This window comes from Amblyomma americanum, chromosome 9 (genome assembly GCF_052857255.1).
Source record: "Amblyomma americanum isolate KBUSLIRL-KWMA chromosome 9, ASM5285725v1, whole genome shotgun sequence".
Lineage (NCBI taxonomy): Eukaryota > Metazoa > Arthropoda > Arachnida > Ixodida > Ixodidae > Amblyomma > Amblyomma americanum.
Genome location: NC_135505.1, coordinates 130,123,075 through 130,144,212, shown reverse-complemented (window position 1 = coordinate 130,144,212; position 21,138 = coordinate 130,123,075). Strand labels below are relative to the sequence as shown.

The 21,138-nt window shown below is 46.0% G+C and overlaps 1 long non-coding RNA gene across 1 annotated transcript; it reads left to right on the top strand.

Annotated features, from left to right (window-relative positions):
* Positions 1-588: 588 nt before the first annotated feature.
* On the top strand, positions 589-17,934 carry LOC144105506 (uncharacterized). The gene is made up of 4 exons (XR_013308816.1): positions 589-650; positions 11,492-11,624; positions 16,126-16,179; positions 17,869-17,934. It is a non-coding gene; the product is annotated as an uncharacterized LOC144105506 (long non-coding RNA).
* Positions 17,935-21,138: the final 3,204 nt, after the last annotated feature.

Sequence of the window (21,138 nt, the reverse complement as noted above, 5' to 3'; positions counted from 1 at the left end):
TCTGTGCTAGGGGTAATCTGAGAGGAAGAAGGCTCGCCTGTGGTGGAGATTCGGAAAGGAGTTCGCAGGGAGCTGGCGCGACGCCATGACGGCCGCTCAGGTTAAGGATGGTTGGGCTGATGGAAGCGGCCAGCGGTCTTGTAGTCTCTAGTAGTACAAGATATGCAAATATTTTACTGGTTCGGTCGGCATTACGTCTTTCAGGTCTGAGCAGCTGCCAAATGGTTTCTGGTTTGTAAATGTCGGTCGAGTGCGTGTGCTCGCTCGTTACCAGCAAGGGACGTGCTCCCACATGCTGGTATCATACTAAAGCGGACCACATCCATATGCACAATATCTGAAAAACGCATGTAGTCGTATTTCACATTTCTGATTTCTTCTGGCTTTGTTGTTAAACATTTGATGCTATGAAATGAAGAGGTTATCCGGAATGCGTGTATGTATACTGTATGTTCAAACACAAGAGGAAACGTGAACTGATGTGTCAGCTCTTGGTTCTTACTTTCAAGACGGTTGTAAAAAGTGCTTAAATTTGACTAGCCATTTAAATTTCACAGCTTAATGGACAAGACGTCGAACAGGACTTGTACCACAAGAGCGACCACCAATCATCCCTTGTTGTTCGCAGGCTACAGAGCGGCTTGGAAGTTGTAAGTGATCGGCGCCAGAAACGTCAATTGTAAACAATGAAAGTCAAACACTACGAATTCATCTGTGCACGCAGTCTATAATATGCTTATAAATTCCGTAACTCTACTCCAGCCCCACTTTGAATATGGCGATGCATTTTCTAAGCACAAGATCGCCTCTCAACGCTGCTAACGAAAGAGTGGAAAGTCCCGTTTACCGTTTTCATTTCGAAGCCTGCAATAGAAGTGCCTTGATTTCTCCCATACCTCCTCACCTTGCATTGACTTCAGCGCCATATTTAACCTCATTCAGAAACACTGCTTGCTAGACGTGCGTCCTCCAGTGCTATTGTAGCTGAGAGAAACAGGTAAGCCAAATGTGCGCCATGTATTGCGGTCACAAATTATTTCACAGATCAGCGTCGTGAAACGGACTGAATGACAGAATGTACTGAAGGTGAGATTGAAACGAGTAATTTTTGAATAGCGCAGAGTCTACACCTCTGTTCTTTAAAATAAAATTCAATGTGTATTGCCCTGTCGAAAAAGAGGCAAAAGAGCAGAAAGCATTATATGAGGACACATTATTCTATGAGAAAAATATTCAAGCCAAAATCACCAACAAAAAAATGCAGTATTCTAATTGATGGGGTTTGTTACTCCACCAATACACAAAAACTAAAGGCGAAGTGGCTGTTTGTAGAAGCTCCAAAGACTCATAATGCGAAGGCATTAGCAGTAGTACGTTGGCGAAAGCTGACAAATGTTCGTCAGAACCTGTGCTAGATATGGGTGCATCTGTGTAAGATTCAACTTAAGGGGTGTACGTTTTGACGTGAGTAATAAATGACTAGTAGTAAATAAGTATAGTAATGATGGCTAAGTCAACAAAAATTAACATTTTGCTAACCGTAATTAAGCAGGTTAAGGATGACAAATAGTATCTCAACAAAACAAAGGGTGCCTATGAATGACTTACCTAAGCAAAAGATTACCAAGACTTACTCAGTGAAATGAACCGTGATTAAGAATGATTCAGCAGATTGAAAGAGCGAATACTTGTGCATTTCATCCGCATTACTCGAATTGATCGCTCTCAAATTTTTGGGTCATGCTCATAGTGATGAGTCATCAATTTCTGGAGAATTTCCTCATGCATTCGCGATGGAGTCCAGAAAATAGCAATGTTCGATGGGAACAGGATAACTCACCTATAGACAAAATCAGTCTGCATGCACCGTTCTGGCAAGCACACACCGACATGCACGTGGCTGACGATGTAAAGACACCTGATGAAGAGCACACCTGATAAGAGGTTTCGCTATGACCAAAACTGCTGACTGTAGCACAAGTGCCATCATAATGCGTGCTTTTCTGATAACCTTTCTATGCTTATCTGATGTTATACTGGCTGGTGAAAACACGACCATAAAATAAACAAAATCACAATAAGGAAATGAGATGCAATATTGAATAGAAAAAATATATATTGTCGACATCCGCGCCACCGTCGACCAATGACCACTTCGCTTATCGCTTGCTCACTTAATTTTATAATGGCATTTAACAAATCGAGCTGCCGTTCTTTGCAGGCGAAAGATTTGCAAAGCCTCCTGTTAAATATATCAAAATTTTCCAAAAACTAAACACAGCAACAAAGCATGTCAAAAGAGGAAAACCTCCTATTATAAGTTTCTCTGGTTATACACAGTGCTACATACATTTAGAGGACGACTTTGTGTTTTTAGAACGACGACAACGCTGTGCTGCGCGCATGTAATAACTTTTGAGCGGTTTGGTGTTTTTGGTGATCGGCCCTCGGCCTGGCTGAATATTTTTGCTGTCAGGGGAAATTGGTGTGAGGTGAGGGGTATCATCGCATCCTAGTCCAGGAAGCTTTCGGGCCGCCGGTCGCTAGGAGCCGACGGCCGAAGCTCTTGGACACACCGAACGGCATGAGCAGGAGGACAGCGTCTTCATACGGGAGCGGTGTCTCTTGTCGGTGGGGTCGGTAAGTCGGGGTCATTGCGTTGGTTACAGTTCGCCGTGTCGGGTGGTAGGGGCATGGGGCAGGATAGGATGGTGGAGCAACAGCGAGGTCACTTCAAGTCTGGCAGGCTAGGGCACAGCCACACGGCGCGTGCAAGTAACTCACGGCCGACGACCTCTGCTGACACAGGACGCCGAAGCTCCAGGACCAGGAAGCAGATTGCTTGTCCCGTTACCCTGTCGATCCGCTTTCCTCAAACGGATGTGAGACTAAGGTCTGCATTTTGTCCATATCGGTCTTCCGGAACATTGCTCAAGAACAACGCTTATATTCCTCGCTTTCCTCCCTCATCGGCCGGCTCGCCGCCAACCGCTCTGATGCTTCTCTCACCCCATTTCTGCTCCACGAGAACATCTTCTACCGGCACACTATGCGACCTGACGGTGCAGAGCTCTTGCTGATGGTTTCTGAACACCTACGTTCCAGCGTCCTTCAACAGCTCCGTGATGCTCCCAAGGCACATCATCTTGTACTATCCTGCCCGTACGACCGTGTGCGCCGCCGCTTCTTTTGTCCAGGTTTCTACCGCTCTGATCAGCGCTATGTGGCCGCTTCCGAGCTCTGGCAGCGCCGGAAGAAATCCTCGGGTCCTCCTCCGGGCAACCTTCAGCCGATAGCGATCCCGATAGATCTGTTTTTCTTGTCGGCCTTGACCTGTTCGGCCGTTCGGCTGCCACGAGGAACAATTATGGATCGCCGTTACGACGTACTACTCTACGCGCTACGCTATCACCCGAGCGATTCCAAGCAGCTGCGCCACTGAATGTCGCTGACTTAACCCTGCCGGACATCATCCTCCACCACGGTGCTACTCGTAATTTGCTCGAAGATTGCGGCCGCTGCTGTCTATCCCATGTGGTCGCCGAACTTCTCCACTTGTGCTCCACCTGTCATAATTTCGCTACGGCCTACCATCCACAGACGAACGGCCCCGACCGAACGCCTGAACCATACCTTGACCGACATGATTTCCAGGTTCGTCTATGACCATCACCATGATTGCGATATTAGCTTCCAATTTTTGACATTCCCACACAATTCCACACGTCCTGGCACAATGGGTTACTCTACTTTTTATCATCAGTTTGCCGCGATCCTCTTCTGCCTTCGACAGCGTGCTGTCCACCACCGCCTGCACGACTACTTATGTTCGGGACGTACGCCATCGCCCGCTCCGACGCCGCCTGTCTTTTAGCTCGCCAGAGGTTGTCCATGTCGCAAGGTTTGCAAAACGCCTTTATGACTCGCCATTGCGACGCCACCAATACTCCGGGCTCCCTTGTTTTGCTATGGCTGCCGTGCCGCCGTTCGGGCCTCTGTGAAAATCTTCTGCGCCGCTACACGGGCCCTAACTATGTCGTACGTCCTGTGACCGGTAGGAGGTATGATGCCACCGCTACACCCACAGTCCCCTCCCGCGACACCTCGCACCGGAATCGCTTATGTCTCCCGGCTGAAGCCTTACTACTCGAACTCTGCAATGCCTGTCTAATACGCACCAGAGGTGGTCGTAGTACTACGTACGCTGAGAATACGACTGCTGAGAATTTTTAAACGATGTCGATGGTGTGGTGCCCACTTGTGATATTTGTGATATTTTTGTGAGCGGCCCGGCTGTTTCAGGCCATCGACCTCGCTGGGTACCTTTGCCGTCGCGGAACAATATCCTGAAAATGAATCAATCGGCTGAAATGCGGGTTTTTTAAACAAGGCACGTAGGGCTGGTCGGTCACATCAGTGTACTGCCGGCAGCGCACTGCAGTTATAAAGGGCACGTAAAATTTAAATTGGGTGTTTTATGTCACAATGCGATACATGGGCTGTGAGCGACAGCGTAGCGTGGACTTGTGGTTATTTTAAAGCACCTGAGAACCTTTTAGCGCGCGGTAACATAGAACAGCATAGTAGCATTTTTGTAATTCATCCAATTTAAAAATGACGAGCGGACTCGTGCGTGTGAATCGATTGTGTGACATTAAGATCAGCCGCCGAACCCCAAAGGCACTGAGCCGCAGTGGCGGGTCACTAAGAAACAACATGCCTTGTGGTTGATGAAGATATCAAACACGCCAAAGGAACCGTGCAGTATGAGATGTGCATCAATGTCCACTGTAAGTATCATAGGACATAATGCAATATGGCGTCTTTACAGCTACTCTAGCAATGTAGAGCTGTTTCTCGATGGCCACAGATATGCCAATTATGCGACGACGCACAAATTATCTTTCTTGAGAGAATGCACTTGCAGGCAAGGATTTACTGTACAACGGGTAAAAGAAAGTCTTGGGGCACGGTGAAATTTGCACTTTACACACGTAAAAATACATTACAGGCTGACAGAGAGTAATAATAGAATGATAAATAGTAAAAAGGAAAAGCATCTTGATCAAGTCTTATATTGGAGAACCTTCCTTGTGTTCTTGTAAAAAACTAATTTGACTTACAGATTGCAAGAAAGCCTAGAGCAAAATGCACCTCATGCATAAACCCCCTAAATGATGGCATCCAAGAAAGCAAAAAAGGAAATTTTTTTGAGTATGGGTGCAATTACTACATCCTTTTCTTATTACAGAGATAGAGAAAGAGGAGGAAGGAAAGGCAGGGATGTTAACCAGAAAGGGGTTCCGATTGGCTACCCTGCACTAGGGAAGAGTGATTAGGGGACTAAAAGGAGGAAGAGAGAAGGGAAAAAAGGCAAAACACACGCAACACGCTGTCACAATTTGTCACTCAATCCAGTCGCTCTCAAGTAGGCAAAAAGTGCCTTGTATGCCTTGAGGGCAGTAGACTGCTGTGGCCACGGACCGAGGATCTTTTGCTCTGTTAATGGGCGAGAATCGAGGCGGTCCAGGGCACAACACAGTGTATGTCTTGCACTCGCAAATGCAGGGCACTCACAGAGAACATGAGCGATGGTCTCCTCACAACCACAGCTCTCACAGGCAGGGATGTCGGCCATCCCCATCCGGAAAGCATAGTAATTGGTAAATGCAACACCGATCCATAAACGGCATAACAGTGTTGCGTCGCGACGTTCTAAGTTACGTGGAAGACGAAGGCGCAGTTCAGGGTCCAGTGCCCTGAGGCGGAGGTTGCAAAACTCTCCCGTGTTCCACGCTGAAAGTGTGAGCTCCAGCGCCAAAGGGCGAAGCCCACACGCAGCGTCAGGTCCCGATATTGGGATCCTCACTGGAAGTCCGTCGTTGTGAGCAGAACGCGCAGCCGCATCGGCCTGGTGATTACCGGTAATACCACAGTGTCCTGGCAGCCATTGAAAAATGATGTCACGACCTTTGGAAACGGTGCCGTGGTACAGAAGACGGATCTCAGCAACAAGTTGTTCCTGTGACCTGCTGCGTAGCGCAGCTTGCAGGGCTTAAAGGACTGCTTTACAGCCGGTGAAAACCATCCAGTCATGTGGAGGTTCTTGACTGATGAACTCAACCGCAGCCCGTAAGGCTGCGAGCTGCGCACCAGTTGAAGATGTTGGACAGGTCGTCTTCATTTTCATGAAGATGGATCTGGCCGATATCACCACCTACCCCGCAGAACTGGTCGAGTGAACTGATCTATCTGTGAAAACATGTATGCAGTGACTGTGGTAAGAATGCAGGTGATTCAATGTCAGTTGTTTAGAGCGGGCAGTGATACACCAGCTTTCTTCGTAATGCCAGGAATATAGAGGTGAATGCGAGGTTCATGAAGGCTCCATAAGGGTGAGCACGGTCTTGACGCAGGGGTGAACTCCGATGGAAGATATGCGCGATGGGGTTCAATGATTTTGGCGAATGCAGTACGCGGCCTAATTATTGGGAGTGTTGCGAGGTGATGACAGGGAACCCGTGTGAGGTGCCGAAAATGTGTTATCATGGTGTCAACAGCAATGTATGTAGTAACAGGATGTTCCCGGGCAACAAGAACAGTTGCTGCTGTTGATGCACATTTAGGCAGTCCAAGACAGATACGGAAAGCTTGCGCTTGCACACTTTGAAGAGTCTTGATATTTGTTTTTCTAATGGAACTGAATATCGGAAGACTGTACCGCATGTAGCCCAGAAATAGGGAACGGTAAAGTTGTAGCATCGAGCGCACTGATGCGCCCCAGGACTTTCCCCCGAGGAAGGAGAGGGCGAGGACAATCGAAACTAGTCTCTTTCTCATGTCGTAGATATGTGGGCTCCACGAGAGGTTCCTGTCGATGACAACACCAAAGAATCTGTGGCTTCTCTCATAGGGAATGGCTTCACCATTGATGCGAATGGTGTAACGTGACATTATTTTGCGTGTGAACGCCACAAGTGAACACTTTTCGGCCTAAATGTTCAGGCACTGCAAGCGAAGATAAGATGTCAATATCGATGCCGCTTTTTGAAGTCTTGCACGAACTTGAGGACGGGTAACCCCTGATGCCCAAATACAGATGTCGTCTGCATATACCGAGATCTCAGCAGATTGTGGCAATACGTCGACCAGGCCGATAAGAGCATGGTTGAAGAGAACTGGGCTCAGCACTCCACCTTGAGAGACTCCGCGCGAATTTCGGTGTAAGGACGTTGGTCCGTCCGCAGCCAGGACAAAAAACGACCTCTCTGATAAATAGCTGCGTATCCAGCTGAACGTGCGGCCTCCGATCTCAACAGCTTCCATTGCGTCCAAAATGGCCTGATGCGTTACGTTGTCGTACGCGCCCTTGATATCCAAAAAACAATGCCACGGTCAATCTTTTCAAACTTTTGCGGTGGTGCACCGACGTTACAAGGTCAACCACGTTGTCTATAGATGAGCGGCCCCGTCGGAACCCAGACATGAAGGTTGGATAAATCTGATATCGCTCCAAGTACCATTCCACGCGTGTGAGCAGCATTCTTTCCATTACTTTGCCGACGCAGCTGGCGAGTGCAATTGGACGGTATGATGAAAGGTCGAGCGGTGATTTCCCCGGCTTAAGAAGTGGAACCAGACGACTGGTCTTCCAATCATGAGGAACTATGCCAGCAGTCCATGACTTGTTATAAGTGTCCGAAAGAGCCCGTCGAGCTACTTGGCCAAGGTTGGCAAGCGCGGAGTACGTCACACCATCGGGCCCTGGTGATGATGACCTTCTACAACAAGCCAGCGCAGCATCAAATTCTTCCATGGAGAATAGTGCATTCATCCGAGAATTCCGTGAGGGTGGAACATGGTTGCAGTGCAGCGTTGCGCCTGGATTCGGAGGGCCTGTTATTCTTGCGCAGAAATCTTCGGCTACCTCAACCACAGTGCGCCTTTGGTGGAGCGCTACGGATTTCAACGGGTAGCGCTGTTGAGGGTACGTGCGAAGACCCCGAATTACACTCCAAACGCGTGACAAAGGCTTCCGTGGATCAAGTGTTTGGCAAAATGTCCTCCACCGTTGTGTTTGCAGTGCCTTAATTCTGCGCTGAATCTTCTTCTGTATGCGCCTAGCATCTCTTATGTCTAGGCGCGACTTTGTGCGTCGGTATCTGCGTTCTGTCCTGCGCCGTTGTGATCGCAGTCGCTGCAATTCGAAGTCAAAATAGGTGTAGTTAGCGACAGCGTTAAAGGTGCAGGTGGCATGTTCCATGGCCTCCTTAATTTTTTGTTCAAGACCGGTAGAGAAGCCCTCTGCGCAAGCAGCCTCCATAAGAAATTTAAAAACTGTCCAGTCAATGTGCTGCGTTGTGTTTGCAGTGCCTGAATTCTGCGCTGAATCTTCTTCTGTATGCGCCTAGCATCTCTTATGTCTAGGCGCGACTTTGTGCGTCGGTATCTGCGTTCTGTCCTGCGCCGTTGTGATCGCAGTCGCTGCAATTCGAAGTCAAAATAGGTGTAGTTAGCGACAGGGTTAAAGGTGCAGGTGGCATGTTCCATGGCCTCCTTAATTTTTTGTTCAAGACCGGTAGAGAAGCCCTCTGCGCAAGCAGCCTCCATAAGAAATTTAAAAACTGTCCAGTCAATGTGCTGCGTACGCGTGGCTGGGGAAAATGTGGAATGGCCGGTAATAATCAGATAGGTTGGGATATGGTCTCTGCCATGGGTTTCTACATCCGAAAACCACCGGACGCTGTTGTTAAGGCACTTTGAAACGAAAGTCAAGTCCAAGCAGCTGCTATAAGTCACTCCGCGTATATTGGTCGGGATTCCGTCATTCAGGCACTGGAGGTCATGGTCAGAGGCGAAGGACACAAGCTGTCTTCCCCTAACGTCCATCCTAACGTCCATCCTAACGCCTCCCCACATGGTGTGATGAGCATTGAAGTCATCCATAATAACGCACGGAGCAGGTGTAGCTGCCATCAAACCACTCAACCTTCTGGCGTCGAAACGACTTGACGGCGCCAAGTACACCGCCAGTAGCGTAAACGTCAGGTCACGGCTCTTCACTGTCAGGCAAACGTACTGATTGTCGTCGTTCGGAGGAACTGAATGTTGCACATATGCAAGTTCACGTCGAATGTAGACGATGACTTTGCTGGATCTGTTGCACGTGGGTGATGAAAATGCCTCGTAACCGGATATTCGCAAAATTGCCGGGGTCTTCGGTTCAGAAATCACAAGAATGGGGAAGTGATTCTCGTAGACGTAGTGCCGTAAATCAGAAATCCAGGACTGGAGCTCACGAGCATTCCATTGGAAAATGAAAGCTTGCTTGACTTTCTTTTGAAAAGACAGGTCCGAAGGAGCCATGATGCCGTCTACTGTAGAGACGCAAGAACTGGATGTAGCGCGTCCAGCACTTGAAGTGCGCTATTTGATGTTGGCGTGTGTAGGCTGGAAAGCAGAGCACGCATGGCATTCATTAGTGTTGTGAGCATTGCAAACACTTGCATATCTGGGCCATGGCCTTGATCGTGCCTGTTGGCTGGATCAGTCTTAGGTGCTGCACACTGCCCTGAGTGGCAGTAGGCGTAGAAGGCTTTGACAGTGGTGGCCAAGTTGAATCTGAGGCAGCAGGTCCAGCCTCACCAAGCGCCGGGCTCCCATGATTTGGTACGGTTTTTGGTGGAGGCGGACCAGCTGCAGTTGGGTTTGGGGCATTATTGTCAAATGTGACTGCTTTCTTTGACGACCTTCGGTGGCGCGAACGACGTCGTCGCACCTTTGCGGCGGCTTGTCTGTGCGTAGAATGGTCGCGCACCATTTGCTTCAGTACCGCCCGCACGGTCTTTAGACGGGGGCAGTCTTTCGAGGAAGAGTCATGAGGGCCGTGGCAGTTGGCGCACTTCAAGGTAGTCGCGCGGCAAGCATCACCGCTGTGTGACTCGGAGCATCGCGGGCACACGATGGAGTTGATGCAGACGCCGCTCACGTGACCGATCCTCATGCACTTCCTGCATTGAAGTGGCTTAGGCACAAAATGTCGAACTGGATGACGAAAGTGCCCAACCTTCACGTACGATGGTATGCAGTCACCCTTGAAGGTCAGCTTGATGCATAGAGATCAGCCTAACCGCTGAACTTGAAAGGTGGAAATGCCGTCGGTTGCCGGCTTGATCAACATGGGTAAATGGCGACGTCGACGTTGTAGATTACACCAGCTGTAGTGCCGCTGTCCTGGACAATAAGGGGGCGTACACTGATGTTGCCGAGTTTTGTGATTGCGGTTAAATTCTCTAGTGAACTTCGCTCCACCACATCAATGGCAATGACGTTTTTGAACGGGTTGATTCTGACATCTTTTATGCCTCCCGGTACAAGGCTCTCCAGATAAATAGAGATGGCTTGCCTGTTCAGTAGGCTCAAGTTGTCCGTTGAGTTCAACGGCACAAACAAGGCTGTATGCGCCGAGGAACTTCGCGCCGTGTTGATCGTTGGCGTTCTTGATGAGGACACCGTTGACGTGCTCGATGAGGACGTTTCGGCTTGTTTACGCAGTCTGCGCTTGGCCTTCTTGCCAACAACCGGTATGAAACCGTCGTCGGCCGAGGACGAGGAGTCTTCACTTGGCACCGAGTACACAACAGTGCCCTGGCTGCTCGAGTCACTCTGGCGATGCAGGCGCTTCCTCTGGGCGGCTGCTGCCGACCCACCGGGTTCCAAGAGAGGCACAGCAGCCTCCACTTCCATCGCCGTGGCAAAAAAGGAGCGGCGCCTCCCTGATTATAGCACAAATTACCAAAAAACTTCACAGACGTGAAGTCAGCGTTCTGATACAGAACAACTTCCTCTTATTACAGAAATAGTAGCAGGAGTAAGGCGCTCGCGCACGAAACAAAACTTGTCCCAAAGCGCCTTTAATTCTTGTTGTTAATGCGAGTGATCTTGTGATTCCTCATGTGCACTCAACAAACTATTAAACCCTCCTGAATAATTAGACATCTCTGAATGCCAACTGTCCATTCCGCTCCCTAGCGCACTTTTTTTCTTGATACAGCCTGAGCTCCGATGCAAGGTTTGGGCCATAAAACGCTGAGTATCTCCACATGTCACTGACGTAGCATCGTGATATGATTTCACTTTCAGGTAAAAATTTATATATATTCATAACGTGGAGTAAATATGAGCGGGGTAAAAATCGTTTTAGTATAACATGCGTGTAGAAGAGGGGAGTGCTTTACCGCTCGCAAAGAAAGCACATTGCAATCACAGACAAAAAAAATGAATGCCAATACTACCTACTGTGTCACCTAGTGAACAGAATAAAAAATGTATTGCGCACCTGGTTTTATCCTCCTTAAATCTGAACACGTTTTAAAAAAGGCTATAGAAAGTTAACACACTTGAATAGATACTAAATTATTCAATACAGTGAGAGTTTATTTATTCCAAATATTTTGATCATTGCTGCCCTCTCATGGTTTCAATATTTCAGCAGGGAATTTTATCCAACGATCTGAGGATTTCGCCACTCAAAGCTACAGAGCGAGCGTATGATGCCACGCCTTTGCACAAGGTCTTCAAGGTCGAAGAATATAGTGACGACGATGATGGGGATGACGATATACGTAAGCCTATTGATTGTGAAAGGAACATTTTATGCAATGGCGCGCAGTAAGCAGTGCAACTAGGCGTAGTTACAAGCGCGACTTCGTTTTAAGAGCAGAGTGTGATCCATGGCATGAAACTCATAGAGTCTGCTATAGTAGAGCCACATTGGGGCGGAAACAAGAATAAATCTAGGATAACCACGTAAAATGTAGTCATTTAGGCACTGTGCTTTCAATGGGACATACGTGATGGTGTTAATATCTATAAAGAATGCACACACCCCATAGTCTTAAATCACAGAAAACCTCACAGAAAACCTTAAAGTTTTTGTCAGACCAATGACACAATCTCTTGTCTGCTAATCACACAAGTTTCAAAGAGGAAAGTTAACAGGCGTTTATCAAAAAACTATAAGCACTTTATTAATTTCCAGTTTGCAGGAGTGATTTGATGGGTATAAATACATAAAAGTAATTGCAACTTAAGGTACAGTGTACCGACAATTATCGACTGTATTTTTATAGTTAGATAATCGTTTTTATCTGTGGCACTTATAAAGGCTGTGGCGCTTAAAAAGGAGCAATATAATTTTAAAAATAAATTTCTACATGTAACACTCGTTTCGAGAATGGTAAGCGGAGTGTGAAATACACATTGCATGCAGTCGTATATTGAACTAGCTTGGGAATCTTAAAGTGAACCGAACGCCTTAAGTCAATCCATGCCACCAACGCCTTGTGCACTCCACCTAATCATCGTCAGTTTTTGTTCCGCTGACTTCGCCTTTGTCTTGCCCGTGGTGGTGACTCTGGAGTCCCCATGCTCGGTCTAATTGTTGGAAATACTTGCACATGAAAGGTACTCTCGCAGACACTCGTAACTGCACACACGTAACTCGTGAGGCGTAGTTGGACGACAAGAGTGATAAAATTTGCCGTAAAAGTCGGTTAACTACATGATACTATCTAAATTCGTAAAACACTAAAAACATTGAATCAGTTCACGTCGATAAACTGAAGCACTGTGCCGCCTGACTTCACAAACCAATCGTCCTGACATCGTTCTTCAGGCTTCTTCTTGTGAAAATCACTTCTCAGGTTTTTAAAGCGTTAGCTTCACTACGCTAGGTAAAGCTGATTTCGCTGTGCGTTGTCAGTTGACCTTCGAGTGAGCCAGAGGTAAAATGTGGCTATATGCCTCACCATATGTGGCCATTCATGGTGTCGCACCATTTGACCTTTTACCTTGACCTTTCGATTCGCCTGTAACGGGCGGCAGAATATGCCGCAGCGTTCATTGGGTGACCAACCTCTCGCGATCAACCATTAATTTAACTGCACCTGCCAGGGCGTCAGGGTCGGTTCGCTGCCTATAGAGTGTCCGGAACACACTCAACGTTAAGGACGCCAAGCTGCTACTGGCCCGATGAACCACAGCTTTCGCTGTCTAACCAGGTTCAGCAGCAGTTAAACCGCAGCTAATTTTTTCGTAACTGAGTTCTATCTACAAGGAGCTTGAGTTGTTTCTGACCGTCAATATCTTCTGATGTTCTGTTCCAAAGCGCGCTGCTTTAGTTCGGCCGTTGAAGACCATACTGCAAGTCAATTAAGAGAGGAAATACTTATCCCCTTGTGGGTTCTTGTCCTGCCTCGGCTGCTTTTCGGGAAACTGAGGCGAAGATTTCCGACGTCGCTCTCGTTGGCAATAAGCGACCCGGTGTGCCACTTCGCTTCATCACGGATGCCTACGATGCACGCGTTGACGCCGTTCTCCAGCAATTCAAAGAATCCTCATGGCGACCCCAGCCATTTTTAACCTTGCAGCTTTCCCCTACTGAAAGCTGCTACATGAATAAAATGCAGCGAGGTTCTCGCAATGTTGTCTGTCAGTCATTTTACGTAGCTATCTAAGGATCAGCCATTCTTTATTTATTTATTTATTTATTTGTGATACCCTCAAGGTACAAAGTACATTTCAGAGGGGAAGGGCAGTTGTTAACAAGAAAAATAAACAAAGCACAATTCATACAAAACTATAGAACAACGGAGGCAGGATAAAAAGAAGTGAGCAAAATGAACACGGAACAGATTAATAAAATAGTTTAAGAACAATACTAATACGTGGAGAACACAACACTCCAATAAAATATAAAAGCGATCATTATGTAATCAGAGTGGTAAGTATTCTTCTAAATTGAGTTGAATCAGTGATGCTAGTTAATGATGCGGGTAGGGAATTCCATTCTTTAGAAGTTAGCGGAAAATATGATTGCGCACATGTCACTGTGTTACAATGAGGCACTGTGACCTTGTGTTGATGATCACGACGGTGAGAAATGAACGGTGCTGGTTGAATCCATCGAGAGCGAAGTTGAAAATTGGAGTAGAAAATCTTATGGAATAGGCAGATGCGGAAGTGCTTACGGCGGGTAGCTAGGGGCAGGAGGTTTAAAGACTTTTTCATTTGGGTGACGCTAGATGTACGATGGTAATTGCCTAAAATGAATCTAGTTGCACGATTCTGGACAGTTTCCAGAACCTGTGTCAGTGAGACCTGTCCAGGGTCCCATATAGATGAAGCGTATTCCATTTGCGGTCGTACGTAGGTCATGTATAATAATGATTTTAATGAAGATGGAGCAAGTGTAAAATTTCTTCGAAGATAACCAAGCGTTTTGTTTGCTTTAGATGCTATATGTTCTATATGAAGTTTCCAGGACAGGGTGTTAGTTATATGTATGCCAAGATACCGGTACGATCTTACGCTTTCAAGGGGATGACTGTGAAGAAAATAAGGAGGACAAGTAGTATTTGAACGTGAAACTCTCATAGATTTGCATTTTTTAATATTTAGTTCCATTTTCCAATTATGACACCAGTCTAGTATGTTATTAAGATCGACCTGGAGAGAGCGAATATCGGAATCGTTAGTTATTTTACGGTAAATCACGCAGTCATCGGCAAACAAACAAATCCTAGAGTTAACAGTAGCAGGCAGATCATTAATATAAATCAGGAACAGTAAAGGGCCAAGGACAGATCCTTGAGGAACCCCAGAACCAACTGGCACGGTAGAAGAATTAGTGTCATTAGCATGCACAAACTGAAGGCGAGAAAAAAGAAACGCGCGAATCCAGTTCAGAACAGAAGGGTCAATATTTAGAATGCTGAGTTTATATAGAAGTAATGAATGGTTAACTTTATCGAATGCCTTAGCGAAGTCGAGAAATATGCAGTCTGTGGAAAACGCGGAGTCTAAGTAGAAGTGCAGATCATTAGTAAAGGAAAGTAATTGAGTTTCACAGGAGAAACCTTTCCGAAAGCCATGCTGAGTCAGAGAAAAGAAGCTATTATCTTCAAGAAAATTAACAAGGTGAGTGAGATTTATATGTTCCATTATTTTGCAGGGTATTGATGTGAGAGAGATGGGTCGATAGTTAGATGGGTTCTGTTTGTCACCGGCTTTATGTACAGGTATGACCTTAGCAGTTTTCCAGTCCTCGGGTAGTACGCCATCATGGTACGACTGTGAGAATATGCTTTCCAAAATGATAGCGGTATATTCAACAGTATTCCGAAGAAATTTGCTATTAATGCCATCGATTCCGCTAGAAGATGTTTCTTTTAAATTATTAATGATCGGTATAATGCCATGAGAGTCAAACACAATTGGATCCATACAGTAGTAGTTACACGATTGGAGTTTGGGATGGTGGCGATCAACGGATGAGGAAGAAAATGACTGGACAAAAGAGTCATTTAGTGAAGTGGCACAAAGATGGTCCGGAATGGGATTTCCAGTTGCTGAAAGTAATGACACTTTGTCGTTAGTGCTAGGTTTTATTATGCTCCAGAAGCGTTTAGGATTAGACTTTAAGATGTTCGGGAGGGTTACATTAAAAAAAGAAAATTTAGTAGTCTTTAGTGCACGGGAATAGGCTAAGGCAGCTGATTTATATGCAGTCCATCGCTCAGGTTTTAATGAATTCCTAGCAGTTCGAAAAAGTCTTGAGCCTTATATTTATGCTATTAAGACAGCCAGTATCCAATTCTAGCCACAAAGAAAGCGGTCTCCTAGCAAGCGTTACCGAATTTCCGAAGGGCGTGGACCACCGAAAGGGGCCTATAACGCCCCAGCTGACGCATGTTGAAGGGTTGCTTTAGCGGCGACTTGCACTAACATCAAAATCGCCCCCATCGCCTTGACGCTGCCCAAGAACCGGCAGGCAACAGACCCGATTTGGCGCAAAGTTCTTCTTTCCGGCGCCTGATGTCTGAGATACCAACTAAAATATGTGAAATTTCTTTTATCTGTCGGCAAACTTTTTCCACAGCATTGCGTTTGCAAGCTTTACTTGGCTGTATACAGGCTGTAGAGGCTGTACAGTCTGTATACAGGGCACACAAAAATCAGACGCGCATGGTGTCCATACCACCATCTCCTTACAATGTTATGGTTTTGGATGACCTCCGAATATGTTCGCATCTATATTTTACGATAGAAAGCTTTTGCTTTCAGATATTGGAGAAGTCTTACAGGAAGACTTACAGGAAGAGGAGCACAACACTTCAGGTGAGCATTCAGTAACATCCGGCTGGGTTCTTCGTTGAAATAGCCGCATAGGTTACAATGAACCTGCGCTCATTGTACCAGGTGCCCTATAAACAACACTCAATAAGCAACTTCATAAATAAGCAAGCCCGTTTGTTTTTTAGGCAGTGAGTTATGATATTCACACTTTCACTGGTTCTGCATTGGCAAGACTGCTTGCTAAATTGCCCTGAGATCGATAAACATCGCAATGAAACATACGGCAGTTACTGGACAAAATATGGCAAAAGCCAAAATATAAAAACCCTTCCTGCATCCTCACTTAAGGTTCTAAAAGATTCTAGAAGTACGCGCTGTGGTGGCTTAGCCGCATAAATGGTCGGTTACAGAGTCCCGGTATCAGGATAGCACGGACGCGAAAAAAAAAGCACCAGTGCACTGCACACCTATTTTTAGATGAACGCCATGTCTGTTCAGCGGCAGCTTCGTTGAGACATTTAGAGTAGAGGAAAAAAAATATCATCTGACATAATAAAACAGGAACTGCCAGAGTCGAAAGCAGGACCTGAAACCTATGGGCCTAGGCAAGTTGGAAACTAACCACGGACGTAATATGCTTTCGGGAACAAAACAAAAACATCCAGACCCGTGTTGGTATTTCTCTAGTGCTGCGCTATCTTTTCTGTGAGAACCAACATTTTAATGAAGATGTGATGGTGATAATATACAGTTAAGCTTTGTGCTTTTTTTTAAAGCAGTCATAACGATGGAGCTTTGAGCTCGACGCTTCTTGTTGGCGCAACTTTTTTTTTCAATAGTACAAGATTGTATCAGCGTGGGCTCCCGCACGGCCAGCAAAAGGCAATGCTATCAATGTTGAAGATATACCACGCGCTAAATTTTTTATACTTGTAATTCGAACCTGGATGTGTGTGGCGAAACGCTAGTAGTTAAAAAACGTTTAGAAACACTAAGAAATACATCAAACAATGTGTAAGGCTACCAATATTTTCTATCTAAGAGCTGCGCTGCTTAGAAATAAATGAAGACTGACATAGCCTCGGGTAGCAAACGGGAACAGGCGAGCGCCATGCACCAACTGTACTTTTATTCCAATGCACCACATAAAAAGTAGCAAACACAGGTACTCGGCATGACAATAAAAGAATAGATTCACGGAGAAAACCAGGATCTGGACTGTGCACACCATCAGAAATTAAAGAAAAAATGAATAGAGATGGTAATAATCAAACACAATCTGTGAACGAGCACATCTCACCCACCCTTTGTTTCCCGCGGGTGTTAGTGAAATGCACAACTTTTTTATGATCATGTAAAACGTTTATCTCCATCTGGCTGACACCAATCGAAGGATTGCTCACAAACTTATCGTCTACACCTAACATCATTCAGAATGCTTCAATGACATCGCATTTCATCACTTTTCATCCCGTCCGCTGCATCGGAATAAAACTTAATCTGGTGGAACACGCGTAACTGTTCCTGATGTGTGTATCCATTTTCTTGCACTTCCATGGAGAGCAAGTCCTAAATAATCCTCCAAGAATCCCAGTCGTAAGCAGTGCCTAATGTGTTCTTACTCCTGAACTGAGAATGGTAACGAGTGGTGACCCGGTTGCACTGTTTATTTTACTAACTAATTTACTTTAGCTAGGATCTTTCTTCGTAGACATGCCTTTAAACTTACAGGTCAGACGGAAGAAAACCGTCCCGAAATTTTCAACGTCGAGGTGTGCTTTGTGACTACCCAGAAGTACCGGAGGGCTTTCGGCGACTTTGTTCGATTGTCTGCCTACTTCGGGGCAATGATGAATTCGGTACGTGGTTCCCATTTCCATCAGAAATATGGCATGTTTCAAAAATGCAATTATCACTGTACAATAAAAAGGACCAAACCAACTGTCGACTTGGACGCACCCTCAGTTGTTGAGCCCAAACACAACCATCTACATCTCAGGTATTTAATTATTTATTCGATAATGCACATCCAATAGTACCGAATGGAATTTCGTTTTCAAAAATTCAACACTGATTTCTGATCTCCGCTATTGGTAGAAATAAGCGAGATGCAACTGTGAACCACTTCACCTTAGAGAGAAGTTTCAGGTTTTATAATCTCACTTCTACCCTGAAGCTCTTGTTGACTTTGCCCCATTACGTTTGCTTCCAAAAGGTCTCCGGTTAGGAGGATGGCCAACAAATTTCCTGGAAAACCAGCGAATTGTGAAGTATATGAGAAAAGTTTTTCATAGAAACCGAATCGTGTTAGAATAGTGCAGCTTTGCTCTCAAACAAAATACCGATAGCGCCGCTGAAAAAAAAAAACAATACTATTCGAGATGGGACATGACCGAATCGAATTCGAATCGAATAGTGATATGACCGATAGGAATACTGAAATGATGTAGTCATAGTGATGTGGCCGAATTAAACCCCGAATGAATAATACTTGAAAATTGGCATAAATATCGAATATTCGCACAAAACGACGAACCTTAAGAAACAATTAAATGCTGGTGGTGGCGCTGCGGTACGACTATAACACGGTTAACTGCTACAGCTGGAGACAAATCAAACACTGATCTCAACCAGGCGGTACGCAACATGACCACAACGTTAAGCGCAAAGGTAAAATTATTGTTTGCTTCTGATGGCGAGTGTGATTAAAGTAGCGAAACATATAAGTGGCTGAGAGGGACAAGAGCTCAGAATGTGCCGAGGCCTGCCAGTTCGGGCGTCAAGGCTGAGTTGCCTGAAACTGCCTGAGCCATGCCGTGTCGCCCATTCTTGCAGGCCATGTTTGAGCGTTAAACGTACTCCTGCGTGATTAGACCGCATCGTGACCAGAGGTAGGCAAATGCCCTCATTTTTACTTTTCCTCCCTCACTCTCACTTTTGAATCCATGGCCCTCCCTCACCCTCACCCTCACTTCGAAAAATTTGCTGGCCCTTTCTCGCCCTCACCTCATCATGTCTTTCCTCTATCAGCCTCGCCTCACGAATATTCTTGCCCCCATCCTCCCTCACCCTCACGTCACCGAGTGAAATCCTCACGAGGTGAGGGTGAGGACGCCCTCATGAGGGCTCGCCCTCGTGAGGATGCCCATTTCTAATCGTGACGCTGAACCCTTTGCTCCGCTGAGAGCGATTGTGGCAGCATGTAACATGCAGTGCAACATCGGACGGCACTTTTTTTAAAAAATAAGGTTAAAACATCGCACGATGTTCCTTCATCCATCTTTGTTCCAATCATTTGAAAAGATTTAGAAATCTTTAGGGCATATTCAATAATATTCGAATAATTCTGAACGTGTACGTTTTGATCAGTTCGAGGAGAAAAGAGTAATATTAAGTTCGCTTTCATAACAGTTACAATACTATCTAACCTCTTCATTTTATGATTGCAGCAATATTATGTTAACCGAGCTTTAAAGAAGGGCGTCTGTAAGAGAAATGTTTAACCTGCTGCCGAATTTTATATAGAGAAAAATTCAGCATACCCAATTAAACTTTAACTTTCTTTCCTTTTCTCGACCGTACTCTATATGCATCAGTTTGATTGTCTTCGCCGGTAACAGACGATTGAGGCCACCTAGCATTCCCCGCAGCACTTTAAAGCCCGGGGAACCTTGTTCGTAAGAGAAGCTGGGCAACTAGTTCATGTCGCTGTTGTCATCTGGTAGCAACACCCGCACCGAGGAGGCACCCGACTAATGTCTACTTAATGTCCTCTGTTGTAATAAAAAAATGTTGGCTAAACTCTACTACGAATATTCAGCATTCTATGTGAGCTGTTATTCGTGAATGTTGCTGTGGCTTCTTAAGGGTTCCAGTTCCATGTATCAACATCTGCGTGGTCTTGACCAGGCAACGACTGAGAAGTCAATGCAGCATGTTTAGCAGAACATACTAACCATGCCGTAGTCTAGTCAAGGTGGCCATTCTTTTTATTCCGAGCATTTGATTGAAATCAGTAGTAAGACGTTTTGCGTCTTGCTGCTTTCTTGATTTGAAAAGCAAAAATTCCGGGCTCTGATGAAGAGGAAATTTCCAGCACGTATGGCATCCTGACACGTAGAGCAAGTCTTCAATGCGTTCAGGTCATAGCAGGGAAAGCCTTCCAGCAGCATAGCCAAAGTCAGCACATCGTGATGAAACCAAAGTTGGTCACTTACAGAGTCCGAGGAGCTGAAACAGTCTTCATGCATGATGCGCTCAAACTAAGCGCTCCAACATCGCGGCATCTTCGAGGGCAGCTCGTCGGTGGAGGCGGGGGCTTCTTCGCTCTGACGCTTCTTACGCTCTTTCGGGCGCACAGCGTTTATCACCGGCTGTTCCTTCGTCTCTTCCCCCTGTCGATCAGCCTTTCGCTCGGTAGCGAGCACAACTGGTTATTACCATGCAGACGGTGAGCTTCGCGAGCACGTTGAGTGTCACCCACAACACCCATTGCATTCAGGTTCAGGAGATGCTTCCCGATCTGCTGTGGATGCTAGCAGGAGGCGTCTTGCCCGAGCCAGCACCAGCTAGGCTACACTTACCGAGTACCTCCACTTTCTGAACCTGACGCTCGAAGAGAAACACAGAACCTATCACAGCGGCTCGTGTAGCTTTTCTAACTCCCGACTTACACGGCAGACTCGCAATTGATCAGCATGGATGGGGCACCCTTAGGAAGGTCGTTGAAAAGTCTTCACACTTCAGTCACGAAAAGGTCCAGGGTGGACTGCAGAAAACGGCTCATGGCGTAAACATGCAGGGTATAAGTTGCTGAAATATATAGAAGCCACTGAAAGCCTGTAACAAGCAATGCACGAATATGTTGTGAATATAGATAGAATATTAAAGAAATCGAAATCTACTTTATCGGTCTCTCATAGTCAAAAAAGGTGGCATTGTGAGATCAGTAAATCGATAGAGGTGCGAGGCTTAGGGTGGCTTCAAAAACTGCCCCAAGAT